General features: G+C 46.0%; 1 protein-coding gene across 4 annotated transcripts in view; it reads right to left on the reverse strand.

Moving 5' to 3' along the window:
* The window catches only part of syt1a (synaptotagmin Ia), a 426,885-nt gene that overhangs the window by 276,717 nt on the left and 129,575 nt on the right, over positions 1–20,593 (reverse strand). Inside the window, exon 2 of one of the 4 annotated variants that reach the window (XM_080191441.1) lies at positions 12,497–12,554. The exons of the other annotated variants lie outside the window; for them this stretch is intronic. The gene's annotated coding sequence lies outside the window, so the exon portion shown is untranslated. The remainder of the gene's footprint in view (positions 1–12,496; positions 12,555–20,593) is intronic. 4 annotated transcript variants of the gene reach the window in all.

Below are 20,593 nucleotides of genomic sequence, written 5' to 3' on the forward strand. Positions count from 1 at the left end.
CCCTTCTTAACAGCACTGTGGCTGAACCAGTAATGTTCACATCCCATGATTGGATAAATAAAAAGTATCTGTCTAATGTTTTGCAATCTATTTATCTAAATGCTTACCTAGGTCTAACAAAACTAATATTTATATTGTATCTTCCACAGGCTCAAATCGCTTGCAGCCATTTTTGAAGCTAGTCACTTTGTAATGCAGGAAACATGGCAGCAAATTTACAAACAGCAAGATCCCGCAAACAGCAATGTGACAAAGACCAGATAAATCCATTTATGCAATGCTGATTCAGAAATAAATCTTGGCTAGTACCCCAGCAATACAAGAACACAAGAGATTGGAACAGGGCCAGACCATGGTGGGATTCGAACCTGGATCCTCAGAACATTAGCTGACTTACTGGATTAATAGTCAAGCGATAGTATCACTAGGCCATTGCCTCCCCGCAACCAATGGGTATCAGGGGGCAAACCCTTTGCTGGTTGGAGTCATACCTGGTAAATAGGAAGATAGTTGTGGAGGGTCAGTCATCCCAGCTCCAGGACATCTCTGCAGGAATCCCTCAGGATAGTGTCCTAGGCCCAACAATCTTTAGCTGCTTCATCAATGACCTTCCCTCCATCATAAGATCAGAAGTGGGGATGTTCGCCGATGACTGCACAATGTGCAGCACCATTCATGACTCCTCAGATACTGGAGCAGTCCACGTCCAAATGCAACAAGACCTGGACAATATCCAGGCTTAGGCTGACAAGTGGCAGTAACATTCACGCCACACAAATGCCAGGCAATGACCATCCCCAATAACAGACATTCTAACTACCTCCCCCTGACATTCAGTGGTGTAACCGTCACTGAACCCCCACCCCACTGTTAACATCCTTGGGGTTACCATTGACCAAAAACTCAACTGGACTTGCCACGTGTCAGCTATGGATTTAGCTGACATTCAGATAGGATTTACAATAATCTAGAAAGGAATAATTTGATTAGGGGTAGTCAACACAGTTTTGTGAAGGGTAGGTCATACCTCAGAAACCTTATTGAGTTCTTTGAGAAGGTGACCAACGAGGTGGATGAGGGTAAAGCAGTTGATGTGGTGTATATGGATTTTAGTAAAGTGTTTGATAAGGTTCCCCATGGTAAGCTATTGCAGAAGATACAGAGGTGTGGGATTGAGGGTGATTTAGCGGTTTGGATCAGGAATTGGCTAGCTGATAGAAGACAGAGGGTGGTGGTTGACGGGAAATATTCAACCTGGAGTTCAGTTACTCGTGGTGTACCTCAAGGATCTGTTTTGGGGCCACTGCTGTTTGTCATTTTTATAAATGACCTGGATGAGGGTGTAGAAGGATGGGTTAGTAAATTTGCGGATGACATTAAAGTTGGTGGAGTTGTGGACAGTGCAGAAGGATGTTGCAGGTTACAGAGGGACATAGATAAGCTGCAGAGCTGGGCTGAGGGTGGCAAATGGAGTTTAATGTGGAAAAGCGTGACGTGATTCACTTTGGAAGGAGTAATAGGAATACAAAGTACTGGATTAATGGTAAGTTACTTGGTAGTGTGGATGAGCAGAGAGGTCTTGGTGTCCATGTGCATAGATCCCTGAAAGTTGGCACCCAGGTTGATAAGGTTGTTAAGAAGGCGTACGGTGTGTTAGCTTTTATTGGTAGAGGGATTGAGTTTCAGAGCCATGAGATCATGTTACAGCTGTACAAAACTCTGGTGTGGCTGCACTTGGAGTATTGCATACAGTTCTGGTCACCACATTATATTACATCATGCAATACAAAGCAGTTGCTTTATTGGCACCCCATCCACAAACATCCACTCTCTCCATCCCCGATGCACAGTGGCAGCAGTGTGTACCATCTATAAGATGCGCTGCAGCAATTCATGAATATGCTTTAGACAGCACCTTCTAAACCCATAAACCCTACCCTCTAGAAGGGGATACATGCATGGGGACACCACCATCTTCAAGTTCTCTTCCAAGTTACTTAGCACCCTGATTTGGGAATATATTGCTATTCCTTCACTGTCGCTGGGTCAAAATCCTAGAACTCCCTTCCTAACAGCACTGTGGGTGTACCTACACCACAGGTACTGCAGCAGTTCAAGAAGACAGCTCACCACCAACTGCTGAAGGGCAATTAGGGATGGGCAATAAATGCTAGTCTTGCCAGTGGTGTTCTTATCTTGTGAAAGAATAAATTAAAAAAACATTGGTTTCCTTCACTCCTTGTGTGAGTACACGTTAGTCCCTCTGAACATCAACATTTCCAAATTTCACTCCTTTCATATTCTTACCACCAAAATGAATAACTTCACACTTCCTCATATTATATTCCATCTGCTATCTCGTTGACCACTCACTTAACATGAACAGGATTCTCCAATCTTGGCCACCCCGCCACTGTTGTCAGTGGGAACGGAGAATTTGGCACTTAGCCAAATCTCCATTCACTGCAGCGGGACTGGAGAATCCTAGCCCTGGGCGAGTTGAGAGAATTCCAGCGTATATCTCTTGGCAGTCTCTCTGTGTCCTCCTCACAGCTTATTTCCCCACCTGGCTTTTGATCATCAGCCAACTGGGAATCATTGCTCTCTGTCTCTTCATCGCAACCACGGACAGAGTTGGAAATCGCTGAGGTCCCAGCACCTGATCCTTGGGCCCCTCCACCAGTCATAGTCCGCCAACTTAAAACTGTCCCATTTATCTCTTTTCAACCAGAGCCAGGAGGGTTTTACCTCCACCAGTGGGCAGAGAAGGCCACTATTTAGCGTCTCATCCGAAAGGCTCCAACAGTGCAGCATATGCGATAATGCACTAGAGCATCAGCCTTGATGTTTGTGTTTATACCTCTGGATTGGCCGCTTGAGCTCAAAACCTTCTGGTTCAGAGGCAAGACTGCTACCAATGAAGACACTGCTGACAATATCTACCTCTGTCTGTCTGCCTGTTCTATCTCTGCCTCAGTCTATCTCATTGAATCATAGAGTTGAATCATAGAATCCCTACAATGCAGAATGAGGCCATTTGGCCCACTGAGCCCACACCCAACCATTCTCCCCGTAACCCCACATATTTACTCTGCTAATCTGCTGACACTAAGGGACAATTGAGCATGGCCAATCAACCTAACCCGCACATCTTTGGAGTGTAGGAGAAAACCGGAGCACCCGGAGGAAACCCACGCAGACATGGGGAGAACGTGCAAACTCTGCACAGGCAGAGGCCCGAGGCAAAAATTGAACCCGGGTCCCTGGTGCTGTGAGGCAGCAGTGCTAACCATTGTGCCACCATGTCATTTAGTCTATCTCTTGTCTGTCTATATCCACGTATTGAAACCTATCTCAGTCTATCTATTCTGTGGATTTGCTACATTATAAGACAAGATAGAATGTTATCATCAAAGTGTGATGAAAGTGCTGTCAGACTAAGTGTCACACTTGCACAACGCGTGTTATACACAAGGAATTAAACTATATTGTGAGCTTGAATATCCAACAGATGAATAGCGACCTTCAACTTGTGGAGAAATGGAGAGTGTTATTTAACAAAGGAATTCTAGGTGGAGGGAAAGGGCAATCTGATAATGAAGCTTAAGGCTGGGTTAGTGTTGGAGATAAAGGCTTTGTTAGCTTAGAAAGAAAGAAGTTGCTTTCACCTTATTATCTCTCTCAGGATGATCCCAGAACACCTTCCTGCAATTTCCACAGGCAAAGAATGCAACTAATTTAGCTCAGCCGCCACAGGCAAAAACAAGATCAAAAGATGGAGGAATAGCAGAGGGTTGGACGATTGGTGGACGCCTGGGTTCCTTGTGGAATGCTTCATCTGAACAAGTAGCAAGACACTCAATTCAACATCTCACTCAGGAATCTCAACGTAGATCTAAGTCTGTAAAGCAGCATTCCATTTCTGTCTAAAATAGATGAGCCTTACTGTCTCTCAGTTACTTGATTAAACTATTTGCTCAGGTTCAGATGTTTTTGCTCACACATATGTGAAATGATCAGATTAGAGAATCATACAGCACAGAACGAGGCCATTCTGCCCATGGTACCTGTGCTGTCTCTTGGATAGGGATTTCGGAATGGTGTCACTCTCCCTGCTCTTCCTCCTGTATGTTTCTTGTCCCTTCAAGTATTTGTCCAATTCCAGTTTGAAAGTTACTCTTGAATCTGCTTCTACCGTCCATTCAGGCAGCGCCTTCCAGAGCATAACAACTCACTGCATTAAACAAACCCCAAAGTCTTGCTGCTGTTCACACTGGCAAGATCTTACAGTCTCGCCGACAGAGCATTCCTGCCACGGGTTTTCCAGCAGCGAGGGGTGTGTTCAGTGGGAAAGCCCGTTGACCACAGCAGGACAATAAAATTCTGTCACCACAGAGAGGGAGAAAATCCCCACCCGGTTTCTTTTTTGCCAGTTTTCTGCTTATAGCAGAAACAGCAGCGAAACAAAAACCGCCCTCAGCCAGTGGAGATCGACCGGGAGGGGTGGAGAGTGAGGGAAGGAGGCTGGGGAGGGGCAGACAAAGACAAGGGGGCAATGTGGAAGGAGGACGGAGGGTGAAGGAGGTGAATGAAGATGATGAACAATGGAAGGAAGGCCAAGGAGAGGGTCACTGGAACCTGACGAGGCTGCATTGAAAACTCACAAACAAGGGGGTGAAAGGGACACCACATTGTCCACTGGAAGGGGATGCATGAAGACTCCAGATGTGTTGGGAGGAGGTCCAAATGGGATGTAGGTGCCTCACAGGTGATTGGCTCAGGGAGAAGGTGGTTGAATTGATTTCCTCTCGAGGCTGCGAGCCTTTTCCCTCTGGGTTGCTGACATCCTGCACGGCCTGGTGAGTTGGGCTGGAGGGAGCGATACGAGTGCGCTGGACTGGTCTGGTGCTGCGACCTTTGAACTCATCAGCTGAGGGTGGATGGATGAATCAGCTGCCAGCCTGCCAGGAAATTTGGAGGCCAGTGCTTATTAATGAGGTTCCGAGCGCTGTACCTGGCACAAGAACCTGTCAGTCCGGATAACGGAAAGGGCACTGCTAGAGCAACCGGACCTAGCCCCAAAATGTGAGAATATCTGCCATTAGGATTGACCAAAATGACGGGATGTTGTTAAGATAGATAGGAGAAATATCTTAACCATGAGTGTGCTGACAATGTGGAAGGCGTGGTAATTGTGAAAAGTATGGATGCATTGATGTGGAGATGAGATAAATACAAGGCGGACAAAGGGACAGAAGGATCTGCTGGTGGGGTGGGATGAAGAGAGATGGGAGGAGACTTGTATGGGACAAAAAGAACAACAGCATGGACCAGTTGGGCCGAATGGCCTGTTAAATTCGATGCCAGCATTTATTGCCCATCCCTAATTACCCTTGGACGGAGTGGCTCAGAGGGGCAGCTGAGAGTTAACCACATTGCTGTGGCTCTGGAGTCACATGTAGGCCAGACCGGGTTAAGGACAGCAGATTATTGTAGTTTTCGCTCCTTCCAGCTGTTGTTGATTTAAAGGTGTGCTCCCCCTCCACCCCCCCCTCAGTTTCCATTAGAATTGATGTGGGCTGACTCTTAAATGTCCCAGCAAACCATTCAGTTCAAGGGTAATGAGGGATGGACAATAAATGCCAGAACAGCCAGCAACACCCCCATCCCTGTAAAGGAATAGAACCAAACTTACACCTGCTGATTTTTGTACAATTTGATTTTGCATCAATCAGCATTGCAAGTCTCACAAAGTCTGAAGTATCTGGGAGTTTTGGAAATAAGAGAAAGAACGACAACTGATATTGTGATTTTCGTATCTCAGGATGCCCTCTTCACTTCCTGTTCGCTTCACCTAGAAGGTCAAAGGCCAGGTACCAATTCTCAACGTCTCGCAGAAGGAACATGGCTGAGAGAATGACCTTTGGTTCATGGGATTAATGCTCATCACAAAATGACATCAAGACTGACGAAAGGAGTTGAAACCAGCTTGATCTTCTGTCATCTCATCATTAATTTGTGATCCAATAACAGAAGCCCACATGAATATGCATTTCAGACTTGTGGGAATATGTTACAGTGCTGCAGTAAAACACAACCCCTAATCAACGGCTAACACTCACTTGTGTTAAAGTCAGGAGGTTGCAGGTTCAACTTCTGCTTTAACCGTAGAAGCTCTACCATGCAGAATGAGGCCATTCAGCCCATCAGGTCTGCAGCAACTATCTTACATAGATCCTGCCCTTTGACCATGGCTAACCGATCTAACTTACACATCGTCGGACACTAAAGGGCAATTCGGCATGGCCAATGCACCAAACCTGCACATCTTTGGACTATGGGTGGAAAGCGGAGCATCCGGAGGAAACCCCATGTACCCCAGACATTCTCTCTTCCAACTCCGTCCATCGAGGGCAAGTTACAAAATCCTGAGGTCATGTACCAACCGACTCAAGAACAGTTTCTTCCCTGCTGCCATCAAACTTTTGAATGGACCTACCTTGCATTAAGTTGATCTTTTTCTACACTCTAGCTATGGCTGTAAACACTACATTCTGCACCCTCTCTTTTCCTTTCTATGAATGGTATGCTTTGTCTGTACAGTACGCAAGGAAGATTACTTTTCACTGTATAGTAACACACGTGACAATAATAAATCAAATCAAATTAAAATGTGCAGACTCCACACAGACAGTGACCCAAGCTGGGAATCAAACCCATGTCCCTGGTGTTGTAAGGCAGCAGTGTTAGCCATTGGACCACCGTGTCACTTAAAGGCTTGAGCACAATGATCTAGAGGGTTCTACATTGCGATACTCAGGAGGAAGATTTTAACCTATCTTGCTTTGAAAGGTTATGTATTATTTTTCCAATACATCATTTAAACTGATTACAGCAAACTAAATAAATCATTATGACAAGTTTAACCCTCGCACAATTAGAACTTGCCTCCGAACCTACTAACTGAATACTAACTTCCAAACCTTCCCATTGCACTGGAAGATTAAGCAATGGTGGTGAAGGAGGCATTCAGCATGCTTGGTTTCATCGGTCAGAACACTGAATACAGGAGTTGGGACGTCTTGTTGAAGTTGTACAAGACATTGGTAAGGCCACACTTGGAATACTGTGTGCAATTCTGGTCACCCTATTATAGAAAGGATATTATTAAACTAGAAAGATTGCAGAAAAGATTTACTAGGATGCTACTGGGACTTGGTGGTTATAAGGAGAGGCTGAATAGACTGGGACTTCTTTCCCTCGGAACGTAGGAGGCTTAGAATGGATTTTTTTTTATTCATTCATGGGACATGGGCATTGCTGGGTGGCCAGCATTTATTGCCCATCCCTAGCTGCCTTGGTTCAGAGGGCAGGTATGAGTCAATCACATTGCTGCGGCTCTGGAGTCACTTGTAGGCCAGACTGGGAAAGGATGGCAGATTTCCTTCCTTAAAGATCTACAAAATAATGAGAGGCATAGACAAGGTAGATAGTCAACATTTTTCCCCAAAGGTAGAGGAGTGTAAAATTAGAGGGCGTAGGTTTAAGGTGAGAGGGGAGAGATACAAAAGTGTCCAGAGGGGCAATTTTTTCACACAGAGGGTGGTGAGTGTCTGGAACAAGCTGCCAGAGACAGTAGTAGAGGCGGGTACAATTTTATCTTTTAAAAAGCATTTGGACAGTTACATGGGTACGATGGGTATAGAGGGATATGGGCCAAATGCAGATAATTAGGATTAGCCTAATGGTAAAAGCTGGGAAACATAGACAAGTTGGACTGAAGGGTCTGTTTTCATGCTGTAAACCTCAATGACTCGATAACTGTATAATTTGTACCCGTGGATATGCAATATCTGTTAGGCACCCACTCATTAACATTAATACCACGGGCTGTGAATTAAGCTGATTTACAGGCCAACGTTATATACATTTTTAAGTAAATGTTGGCACTGCCTTCTCACATAAAATCCTGGATTATTGCACTTACAGGAGTAGTTGAACTAAATGAACATAAATTAACTGACTCATAAAATTGGAGTAGGAAGCGTTGTAGGCAGCTATTAATTGGAATGTACAAGCAATAAGATTCAGAAATCTGTCAACAAGCCCTGTTTTAATAGAATAGTAACCTGTGGTGCAAGTGAATCATATTACATCCTTGTTTACTGACAAACAAATAATTCAACATTAAACAAAATTTTGTCCATGTGTGGCAAATGATTATTAATCTATGAAAGCTGTAGTATCACAAGAACACAAGACATAGAAGTAGGAGTGGCAACCAGCCCCTCGCACCTGCCCCACCATTCAATATCATCCTGCCTGATCTGTGCCGGTCTCAGCTCCATCTCTGTGCCATTTCCCCGTCGCTCTCTATTCCTCAATCTATCAAATATTTACCCACCTTCACTTTAAACACTTCTAATGATCCAGCCTCCAGAACCCTTTGGGGCAGAGAATTCCAGAGATTCACCATCCTCTGCGAGAAGATATTTCTTCCACCTGAGTTTTAAATGACCAGTTCTTTATTTTGTAGCGATGTCTCCTTGTTCAAGATTCTCTCACTAGTGAAAACATCTCACCATCTACCCCATCAAACCCCCTCAGGATCTGATATGTTTGATTAAGGTCACTCCTCACTCTTCTAAACTCTGAGGAACACAAACCCAGACTATTTAGTCTCACTTGACAGGACAATCCTCTCATCTCAGGAATTAACCTGGTGAATCTCCGTTGGATTGCCTTCAATGTTGCTGTATCCTTTTTTTAGGTAAGGGGATCAAAACTCTACACAGAATTCCAGGTGAGGCCTCACTAATAAATACCCTGTACAATTGCAATCAAACCCCCCAATATTTAAAATCCAACCCCTCTGTGATAAAGGCCAAAATGCCATTTGCCTTCTTAACTTGTTGGAACTGCCTGCTCACTTTCTGTGATTCATGCATGAGAACACCCAGATCCCTCTGTACTTCACTGACCTGCAGTCTTTCTCCATTTAGATAATAATCTGCCTTCTGATTCTCCCTGGCTCAGTGCAGGACCTCACACTTCCCCACATTAAACATTTACACCAGGAAATTCATCTTAATCCAACATTACCCTCAGTGGAAGGAATGTACATGATTAGAAAGGTTTCACAATACTGTGCAGCAACCAATCTGAGAACACAGGTTCCCACAAACAGAAATGTGACAATAGCCACGTCACCTGTTCTTTAGTTATATTTACTGATGGATAAACATTGATCTGGAAACCAGGGGGCCTGGCCTTTCAGGATGGGGAGCACTCAACGCCCATCATGAGATTCTGCAGGGAACATCCCACCAACTCTGGCAGGCTCACAGGCGTTTAATGATGAATTGAGAATTAACTGAGCGCCCTTGGATGGAAGTCCCACGTTGGAAAGCTTGGGGAGACCCTCCAGGTGCAGTGATGTAGTGTCCAGGAGAGGTACTGCAGCCCAGTGCCTGAGCCTCAGTCCCAGGATTGTAGGTCAGTAGTAGGGGATCCCAGAGCAGGAAGGTTGGAGGGGGATAATCTCAGTGTCAGGGGGTAGGCTGGTGTGGGGAAGAACCTCCCAAGTCCCCAAAGAGATGGTGCCCCAAATCTGAAGAGGCTTTCAGATTGAGGGACCCCTCCCTCCGTCTCACCCAAAATTGAGGCTGAAGATTTTTTTCTGTTGAGCACTCTGACCCAACTGGTGCCCACCAGGGTAAAAAGTGAGGCTGGCCGGGGCAAAGTTAAAGGCCTTAACAGCAGGATGGATGAACTTCCCATTCCAACACCCTGCCTCATCTCCCCATCCATCTCCCCTGTAAGTTTGCATCTAGATTGGGGAGGCTGGGATCCCAGAGAGAATCCCCTCCATGCAATTTTACACTCCCGCCCTACCTCAGAAACTACCAGAGGGGCAGCATAAAATTCTGGCCAGGGAGAACTCTGCTCTTGCCCAAAACAATTCCCTGAGGTTTTTTACATCCACCTTTTTGAATTGATTTATTATTGTCACATGTATTAGTACACAGTGAAAAGTAATGTTTCTTGCAAACAATCTACCAACAATCTGCAGACAAAACATACCGTTCATAGAGAAGGAAAGGACAGGGTGCAGAATGTGGTGTTACAGTCATAGCTAGGATGTAGAGAAAGATCAACTTAATGCAACTTAAGTCCATTCAAAAGTCTGACAGCAACAGGGAAGAAGCTGTTCTCCAGTCAGTCGGTACGGGACCTCAGACTTTTGTATCTTTTTCCCAACGGAAGAAGGTGGAAGAGAGAATGTCCTGGGTGTGGGGTCCTTAATTATGCTGGCTGCTTTGCCGAGGCAGCGGGAAGTGTAGACACAGTCAATGGATGGGAGATTGGTTTGAGTGATGGATTGGGCTACGTTCACCACCCTTTGTAGTTTCTTGACTCGGACAGAGCAGGAGCCCAGACCAAGCTGTGATGAACCAGAAAGAATGTTTTCTATGGTGCATCTGAGAGACCAGGCCTTGTTTTAATATCAAGACGAAAAGACAAAACCACCCCTTCAGTACATCACAGAGTGTAGACCCCCGAGATTAAATCTCTAAAGCAGGATTTGATCCTGCCATCTCTTGATTCAGGTACAGGCGAGCGTTAGTCACTAAGCTGTAGTTAACATTACCGACTCTTCTGCGTACATTAATCCTGATGCTTCAGTCACAATTTTCTGTAGGAGAAAATAACAGTGTGTTGTTCTAAATGTGAAGAAGTGCCAAAGGCAGCAGGTCTGGTCTAAGAGAATCTAAATCCCCTGACATTTGAATTTGAATGTGGAGATTCCAGCGTTGGACTGGGGTAAACACAATAAGAAGTCTCACAACACCAGGTTAAAGCCCAACAGGTTTATTTGGTAGCAAACGCCACCAGCCCTCAGGGCTCTGCCCCTTCCTCAGGTGAGTGGAGAGTTTTGGTCACAGAGCATATAAAGGCACACACAGTTTACAGAATACTGATTAGAATGCAAGTCTTTACAGCTAATCAATTCTTAAAGGTGCAGACAATGTGAGTGGAGATAGCATTAAGCACAAGCTAAAGAGATGTGTGTTGTCTCCAGACAGGACGGTAAGTGAGATGTTGCAAGCCCAGGCAAGTCATGGGGGTTACAGGTAGTGTGACATGAACCCAAGATCCTGGTTGAGACCATCCTCATGTGCGGAACTTGGCTTTCAGTCTCTGCTCAGCGATTGCGCTGTCATGTGTCATGAAGGTCGCCTTGGAGAACGTTTACCTGAAGATCAGAGGCCGAATGCCCGTGACTGCTTATGTGTTCGCCAACAGGAAGGGAACAGTCTTGCCTGGTGATTGTCGAGCGATGTTCACTCATCCGTTGTCGTAGTGTCTGCAATGGTCTCCCCAGTGTACCATGCTTTGGGACATCCTTTCCTGCAGTGTATCAGGTAGACAACCTGAGTTGCAAGAGCCTCATAAGAACAGGATATGACGCTTGACTCATCGATTGACAGTTTCAAAGCACCACAGTGAAGAACCACACCGAACTTCTCAGAAGACAAACACGGGACACGGTGGACAAAGTACCCTTCATCGTCCAGTACTTCCCCGGAGTGGAGAAGCGATGACATCTTCTCCTGAGTCTTCAACACGTCATTGATAAAGAAGAACAACTCGCCAGGGCCATCCCCACACCCCCACTTCTTGCCTTCAAACAACCGCACAACCTCAAACAGACCATTGTCCACAGCAAACTACCCAGGAGAACAGTGACCACGACGCCACTCAACCCTGCCACAGCAACCTCTGAAAGACATGCTGGATCATCAACACAGATGCCATCACCACACGTGAGAATACCATCCACCAGATACACGGTAAATACTCTTGCAACTTGGCCAATGTTGTCTACCTGATACGCTGCAGGAAAGGATGTCCCGAAGCATGGTACATTGGGGAAACCATGCAGATGCTACGACAACAGATGAATGAACATCGCTCGACAATCACCAGGCAAGACTGTTCCCTTCCTGTTGGCGAACACTTCAGCGGTCACGGGCATTCGGCCTCTGATCTTCGGGTAAATGTTCTCCAAGGCGGCCTTCACAACACACGACAGCGCAGAGTCACTGAGCAGAGACTGATAGCCAAGTTCCGCACACATGAGGATGGTCTCAACAGGGATCTTGGGTTCATGTCGCACTATCTGTAACCCCCGTGACTTGCCTGGGCTTGTAAAATCTCACTTACCGTCCTGTCTGGAGACAATACACATCTCTTTAATTTATGCTTAATGCTACCTCCACTCACATTATCTGCACCTTTAAGACTTGATTAGCTGTAAAGATTTGCATTCTAATCAGCATTCTGTAAACTGAGTGTGTGTCTTTATATGCTCTGTTTGTGATCAGAGCCCCCCACTCACCAGATGAAAGGGCAGCAAGCGCTCCAAAAGCTAGTGGTGTTTGCTACCAAATAAACCCATTGGACTTTAACCTGGTGTTGTGAGTTTACTTACCTAATTTGAACCTACAGCATGCTCTGCCCGAACCCTCAATGAACAACCATTCTGGAGCCTGATTAAAAAAAACAAAATGAAAAATGTGAATCACCTTCCCAGTTAACTCTAGCACTTCAGTAACATTTCTCAGAATAAAACAGAAATTTTCAGATACTCAGGTTAAAGCAAATCACCTCGGATGCTGGAATCTGAAACAAAAACAGAAAACGCTGGAAAATCTCAGCAGGTCTGACAATACCTGCGGAGAGAGAATAGAGCCAATGTTTGGAGTCTGGATGAACCGTCATCCTGAAGTTGTTCTGACTAGCTCTGACAAAGGGTTTCGAAGACTCGAAACGTTGGCTCTATTCTCTCTCCACAGATGCTGTCAGAACTGCTGAGATTTTCCAGCATTTTCTGTTTTTTTTAAATTCTCGTCTCTCCCCTACAATCACTCAAAACGCACCATTATCTACACTCCAATAGTTTGCCCTCTTGAATTTGCAAAGAACTTATCAAACAGGAGGAGACACTTCAGCCCCTCAAACCTTCTCAATCATTTAATTAGATCGCAGCTGATCTGTTTTTGTTGATATCCTTGCTGAATAAAAATCCAGCAAGCTCTGATTTGAAATTTTCTCGACAGATGTTTTGGACAGAGTGTTCCAGATTTTCACTCCTGAAGTGCTTCCTGACATCATCCTTGAGCGGACCACCTCTCATTTTAAGATTCTGCCTTCTTGTTCCTGCACCAGATGACACAGTTTCACTTTCTCTCCACTATGTCAAATCCTTTAATCATTTAAAATTCCTCAACAACACTCAAGAAGCTTGGTACCACCCAGGACAAAGCAGCCCTGCTTGATTGGCACAAACATCCACCACTGATGCGCAGTAGCAGCAGTGTGTACCATCTACAAGATGCACTGGAGGAACTCACCAAGGCTCCTTTGACAGCACCTTCAAAACCCACAACCTCTACCACCTAGAAGGACAAGAGCAGCAGATGCATGAGAACACCACCACCTTCAAGATCCCATAACACCCCGATTAAAACATATTAATGCACCGTCACTGTCTCTAGGTGAAAATCCTGGGCACGGTGACAAGGGCAGCATTTATTGCCCATCCCTGAGTGGCTTGCTCAGCCATTTCAGAGGGTGGCTAAGAATCACATGTAGGTCAGGCCAGGGATCTCAGCAATTCTAACAACCTCTGTGGAGAACACAGAACATTACAGCGCAGTACAGGCCCTTCGGCCCTCGATGTTGCACCGACTGTGAAACCAATCTAAAGCCCATCTAACCTACACTATTCCAATATCATTCATATGTTTATCCAATGACCATTTAAGTTCCCATAATGTTGGCGAGTCCGCTACAGTTGCAGGCAGGGCATTCCACACCCTTACTACTCTCTGGGTAAAGAACCTACCTCTGATATCTGTCCTATATCTATCACCCCTCAATTTAAAGCTATGTCCCCTCGCGTTAGCCATCACCATCCCAGGAAAAAGGCTCTCACTGTCCACCCTATCTAATCCTCTGATCATCTTGTATGCCTCAATTAAATCACCTCTTAAACCTTCTTCTCTCTAATGAAAACAGCCTCAAGTCCCTCAGCCTTTCCTCATCAGACCTTCCCACCATACCAGGCAACATCCTGGTAAACCTCCTCTGCACCCTTTCCAATGCCTCCACATCTTTCCTATAATGTGGCGACCAGAACTGTACACAATACTCCAAGTGCGGCTGCACCAGAGTTTTGTACAGTTGCAACATGATTTCATGGCTCTGAAACCCAATCCCTCTACCAATAAAAGCTAACACACCGTACGCCTTCTTAACAACCTTATCAACCTGGTTGCCAACTTTCAGGGACCTATGTACATGGATACTGATATCTCTCTGCTCATCCACACTACCAAGAGTCTTTCCATTAGCCCAATACTCTGTATTCCTGTTACTCCTTCCAAAGTGAATCACCTCACACTTTTCCGCATTAAACTCCATCTGCCACCTCTCAGCCCAGTTCTGCAGCTTATCTATGTCCCTCTGTAACCTGCAACATCCTTCCTCACTGTTCACAACTCCACCGACTTTAGTGTCATCCGCAAATTTACTAACCCATCCTTCTACACCCTCATCCAGGTCATTTATAAAAATGACAAACAGCAGTGGCCCCAAAACAGATCCTTGCGGTTCACCACTAGTAACTGAACTCCAGGATGAACATTTCCCATCAACCACCCCCACCCTCTGTCTTCTTACAGCTAGAGAGAGAATACAGCCAATGTTTGGTATCTGGATGACCCTTCATCGTGCTGTGAAGTTGTTCTGACTAGCTCTGACGAAGGGTCATCCAGACTTGAAACATTGGCTTATTCTCTCTCCTCAGATGCTGTCAGAGCTGTTTTTCAGAATTCCTTTCCGAAAGGATATTGGTTTTTCCCACAATTGAGGGTTATCATTATTGAGATGAACTTTCAATTTCAGACTTTTTGCAAATTGAATTTAAATTACACCTGAACACAGAATAGAAACATAGTGCACCCAGAGCTTTATACAACACAAAACAATGTTCACCCCTTTATGCACTGGAGATAAAGGCCAATATTCCATCTCTGAATCCAAAGCTTTTTGTGATGTCTCAACTTATGACTCACCCCACCGACGCACACCCACTCACACTCCTTCACCTTTCATTGGAGAGACAAACTGCATCGGATTCTGGAACTGGATTTTCCCAAGGAAGTATCAACTGCACCCAAGCGCCTACCTTCCTGCACCATCGCCACCGTCTGGCCCCAGCGATATTGTTCCAGATGTGGTACACATCTGGATCTGGGCAGATGTGGAAATGTGCAGCAGCAATCCTTCAGAATGGACAGGTCTGAGAACAGAACGGGATTGGCCAATGGGAATCGTTGTCTGGAATAATTGGAGCAAGGGGAACCTTGGCAGGTCTCGCATGTCCGAGGCACAGACACCGTTGGCCAGGATCCAAACCCCCCGACAACTCAGAGGAGGGTTGGGAAATGGGGGCAAGCCATCTCAGAATCAGCAGCTCACAGGTTCCAGCTGCTTCAGGATATAATTCAGGCTGGCATTCCAGAGCTGTCATCTCCTGAATATGAGATTAAACTGAGGTCCAACCTACACTCTCAGCAGGATGTCCAATCGCAGCATTTTGATGAGGGGCAGAGCTGCTTCCACCCCTCCCCTCCCCCTCGGCACTGCCCCCACCCACCACTCCCCACTAATAAACTCCCGGCCACAGGCCACCCTCTTCCCCTGGGCCACCCCACCTCCTACTTGGCCACCCCTTTCCCCGCCCCCCCGCCATCCCGCAACCAACATCAATGAAAAATCCACAACTACTTCCATCTAGAAGGACAAGGGCAGCAGATACATGGGGAACACCACCACCCGCGAGTTCCTCTCCAAGCCACTCACCATCCCGACTGGGAAATATATCGGCCGTTCCTTCACAATCGTTGGGTCAAAATCCTGGAATTCCCTCCCTAATGGCATTGTGGGTCAACCCACAGCACGTGGACTGCAGCGATTCAAGAAGGCAGCTCACCCCCACGTTCTCAAGGGCAACTAGGGATGGGCAATAAATGCTGACCAGCCAGTGACACCCATGTCCCCTGAATAAAAGAAATCATACAATCACACAGTACAGAACAGACCCTACGGCCCATCGTGTCTCTACTGTACTACATATGGCTTTTCCATCCTCACATGTTTAATGGCAGCTTTGACTTCAGCACACGCTTGGTGTGTGCCCGAGATCATCTTTGATGGGAGATTTCCTCAAACACATCCTCATCTATGATTGGATCAGGGGTGAGGAGTTCTCTCCATTGAAGGCTGATGTTTTCTCTGTCTCTCAAGAGAATTCCACACAGGTTTAGGGCATAGGTGGCATTGAAGAAGTCCCGGGTGTCGGGCTGGTTGACCAGGAGCTGCAGCTCCTTTGCTTTCTCAGTTCGCCATTGAGTCTTGATTTCTTTGGTTTTTCTTTGTACCTCTGTCTTGGTACATTGATTGGTGAGATCAACTCTTTGCCCTACTGGTGATGTCATTTGGCCAGGCATAGAATTTGAGATTAACTAATGGTGGTATAACTACAGTCTGAAAGTTCTGTCTCTGAAAGCACACCTGAATAAGATCTCATGATGATGATACAAAGCAAAGTTTTTACAATTTACAAAGCGCTGGTGGAGGCTCAAATCTGGACCTCTCACTACTGAACACAACCTCCACTATTTTTGCTGGTGGGGCTTGGTGGGGGAAGGGGGGGTGGTTAGGAGGCGGGGATGGGAAGATGGAGAGAAGGTGCTGGTTGTGAGAATCAGGGTGGGTTAGGAATCACTTGTTTTCACAGAGGCCCTGCCCAGATAAAGCAGCAGCCATCTCTATTCCTGGGTGATATTGAAGAGGCCGCTGTCCAAACGACACTTGGTAGAAGCTGGTCTGAACTATTGTATGTATATGAATAGCCAGGATCTGATCTTGTAGTGATAGGGTATTCCTTTGGATATGACTTCCCTTTTAGGGCAGTCAGGCATCCTTTGGTAAAGGTCAGGTTTCATTCAGGATTATTAATAACAAACAGAGTTGTGTGTAAAAAGTGCATAAAGTCATTGGAACTGCCCAGGGTGTAAAAAAATGATTAAGCCATAAAAGAAGTCTCAAAGCTGCCAAAGAACAATCAAATGATTTAACATTATTGAGCTTTAAATTTAAGAAGTGTGAAAACATTGCTTGATATTTCACTCTGCCAGTTGAAATAAGCCAGAGGGCTAGCATGATAGGATTTGTGCTGCATGACAGGGTTTACAACCTACCATTATCACAGTAGGGTGCCTGTTTTGTGACAAGTTTGATTGACAGATCCAAGTGGCTATAGAATACAAATGTAAATTTTAATTTGGAATATCAATATATTGATCTTTTTTCAATGAGCTTTTTTTTAATAATGACATCATCAGTAGACATCTATCTTTATTTTTCTGTCAGGATGGCTGCTGAGTTTGCCAGTGGTGGTTACTCAGTGATCGGCATAGAACATAGAACATTACAGTGCAGAACAGGCCCTTCGGCCCACGATGTTGCGCCGACCAGTTAAAAAACAATGACCCTCTAACCTAAACCAAACCCTTTCCATCCATAAACCTATCCACGGATCTCTTAAACGCCCCCAAACTAGGCGCATTTACAACTGCAGCAGGCAGGGCATTCCAATCCCTCACCACCCTCTGGGTAAAGAACCTACCCCTGACATCTGTCCTATAACTACCACCCCTTAATTTAAAGCTATGCCCCCTCGTGCTAGCTTTCTCCATCCGAGGAAAAAGGCTATCACTATCCACCCTATCTAAACCTCTAATCATCTTATATGTTTCAATAAGGTCCCCTCGTAGCCGCCTTCTTTCTAACGAAAACAGCCTCAAATCCCTCAGTCTCTCCTGGCATGGGAGGGGGTAATGGCAAAAGGTGGCTAATCAGGGCATTGTAGGCATAGGAGCATTAAAGTGCCATGTGTGAGTGGGGGACATGGGGCAACAGAGGGAGTAAAAGGCTCAAAGGGTGGTGGGTGGGTGGAGAGGCACGAGGGGTATGACGGGTATGAGGTGGGTTGGGCAGATTGGCAAGAGGTGTAAAGGGTTGACATGGACGGAGCATGTAAAATGTGTGGAGGGTGAGGGCTGGAGAGCCATTTTTTTGTTTTGTCCATTTTACTAAATGGCAGCGAACACAGGTAGAATCATAGAACCCTACAGTGCAGAAAGAGGCCCTTCAGCCCATCGAGTCTGCATCGAACCCAATCCCACCCAGGGCCTACCCCATATCCCCCTAACCTGCACATCCCTGGACACTAAGGGACAATTTCTTAGCACGGCCAATCAACCTAACCCACACATCTTTGGACTGTGGGAGGAAACTGGAGTACCCGGAGGAAACCCACGCAGACACGAGGAGAATGTGCAAACTCCACACAGACAGTGACCCGAGCCGGGAATCGAACCCAGGACCCTGGAGCTGTGAAGCAGCAGTGCTAACCCACTGTGCCACCGTGCTGCCCCTTAGCTCTGCCGACCAGCCTTCCACCACAACTGGCAGTCTTTTCACTTGTTGGGGAGGGACAGTTGTGGGGGGGGTGGGGTGGGTCTGATTTACAATCCAACCCACCTCTTCTGGGCCCCTTTTGCCTGGGCTGGACTGGCAGCCGTGGGAAATATCTGGGATCCTGCGCTCCTGAACCGGGGGAGTGAAAACTCGGACCTTGTCAATGAAGATGTAAATTAATTTAATTTAAGGATGAAGGAGAATGTTTGGAGCAACCCAATCACCATCAAACACGCCTGGACAATGACTTCCAAACAACAAGAACCTAGAAGGATTGAGGGACAAAATTGAACTTATATTTGGATGAAGATGAGGGGTGATAGTTTCAGAGTCTTTCCGAAGGCATACAGAATTTTACAAGTGTTCACGCCGGCGGGATTTTCTCATCTCCCTGCAGCGAATGGAGATGTGGCTGGGCACAAAATTCTGCGGCTTTGCTGCAGCGGCAGTGGGGCATGAACAGCTGGGAAGATCACGCTCAGGGTTTGTGTCAGTTTGTTTGAACATTCCCCTCTAATTGCCTGTTTCCCTTGACATTTCGCTGACCTACAGTTCTCTGCTCCCATTCCCTGTGAACTCCTTCAATTCACTAACACCTGGATACTGGCTCTGATTCCGAGTGAGCCAAAGGACGAGAACGCCTTTGTCTCAAAGTCCTGTTCCTCTTGGTGCGAGTTGAAATATCGCCACCCCCCCCACCTCCCCCCAAAAACATCTTCAAAACATTGCCTGGAGAATGGTGCAAACCTTTCGAAAAAAAAATCAGAAACTTTAGCTTTGCCTTTGAACGTGTTTGAGTTTGAAAGACGGTTTGTTTTGATGCTGGTTCTTGTTGTGGACAATGCACAGCGGGGAACTGCAGCAAAAAGCAGTGTGCTTCTTTCAAAGGTAATCTAGTCATTCTATAATTTAACTCCCGTTCGCACCTCACAAAAGAAGAAGTATTTATTTCGCTGAATGCACACATTCTCGCACATCTCTGCTGCTTGTTTGTCTTTAGTGTAATTTTAAAAAATTACTTTTCTCTTCTACATTCTGCACCCAGCAACCAGATCAGGAGAAGTACGCCGCGACCTTTAGTGACCTTTGCTGAATGAAGAGAAGCTTTCAGACTGTGCGTTCGGTACCTGTGTGTCCAAACCAACACTGATGCTAATTAAGCAGCTCTGCTTCCCACAGCTCTTTAAGCTGTCCTGTTTGCTAAGGATTGTTAACTCCTTGAGACTATTTCAGGCGATTTCATCCTGCGATTACCCCGTCAAGCGCTTCTCACCATTGGCTGCTGGACTGGTCAATCCGCCTGGTAATCGGTCAATGGCGATGGTACACAATATCTACATGGAATCATCGAATCTACAGCACGGAGACAGGCCCTTCGGCCCAAACTGGTACGTGCTGACCAAAAATCTCATCTAAGCTAACCCCATTTGTCTGTTTTTGGCCCATATCCCTCTAAACCTTTCCTACCCATGTATCTGTCCAAATGCCTTTTAAATGTTGTTAATGTCCCTCAACCACTTCCTCCAGCAGCTCATTCCCCACACCTACCACCCTCTGTGGAAAAAAAGTTGCTCTTCAGGTTCCCATTAATTCTTTCCCCTAGTTCTCGATTCTCCAACCCTGGGGAGAAGAGAGTGCATTCACCCTATCCACGCCTCTCATGATCTGATACACCTCTATAAGAGCGCACCCCCCACCACCACCCCTCCCCAGTCCGTTACACCTTAAAGTACTCTGAAACAAAAACAGAAAATGCTGGAAATACGCAGCAGGTCTGGCAGCGTCAGTGGGGAGAGAAACAGAGTTAACGTTTCAAATCCACATGACCCTTCCACAGAATTGCACTCTGCTTTATTCGCTATCTTGTTTTGCCAGTTAGAATGGGCAAACGTCACAGTTTCACTGACCCCTGGGAGATCGCTTTACCCTGGTCGTCACCTCAGGAGTGTCTCGCAGATTCATCTTTCCTTCTTTTTGA

This window comes from Carcharhinus amblyrhynchos, chromosome 6 (assembly GCF_965287045.1).
Source record: "Carcharhinus amblyrhynchos chromosome 6, sCarAmb.v2.hapA, whole genome shotgun sequence".
Lineage (NCBI taxonomy): Eukaryota > Metazoa > Chordata > Chondrichthyes > Carcharhiniformes > Carcharhinidae > Carcharhinus > Carcharhinus amblyrhynchos.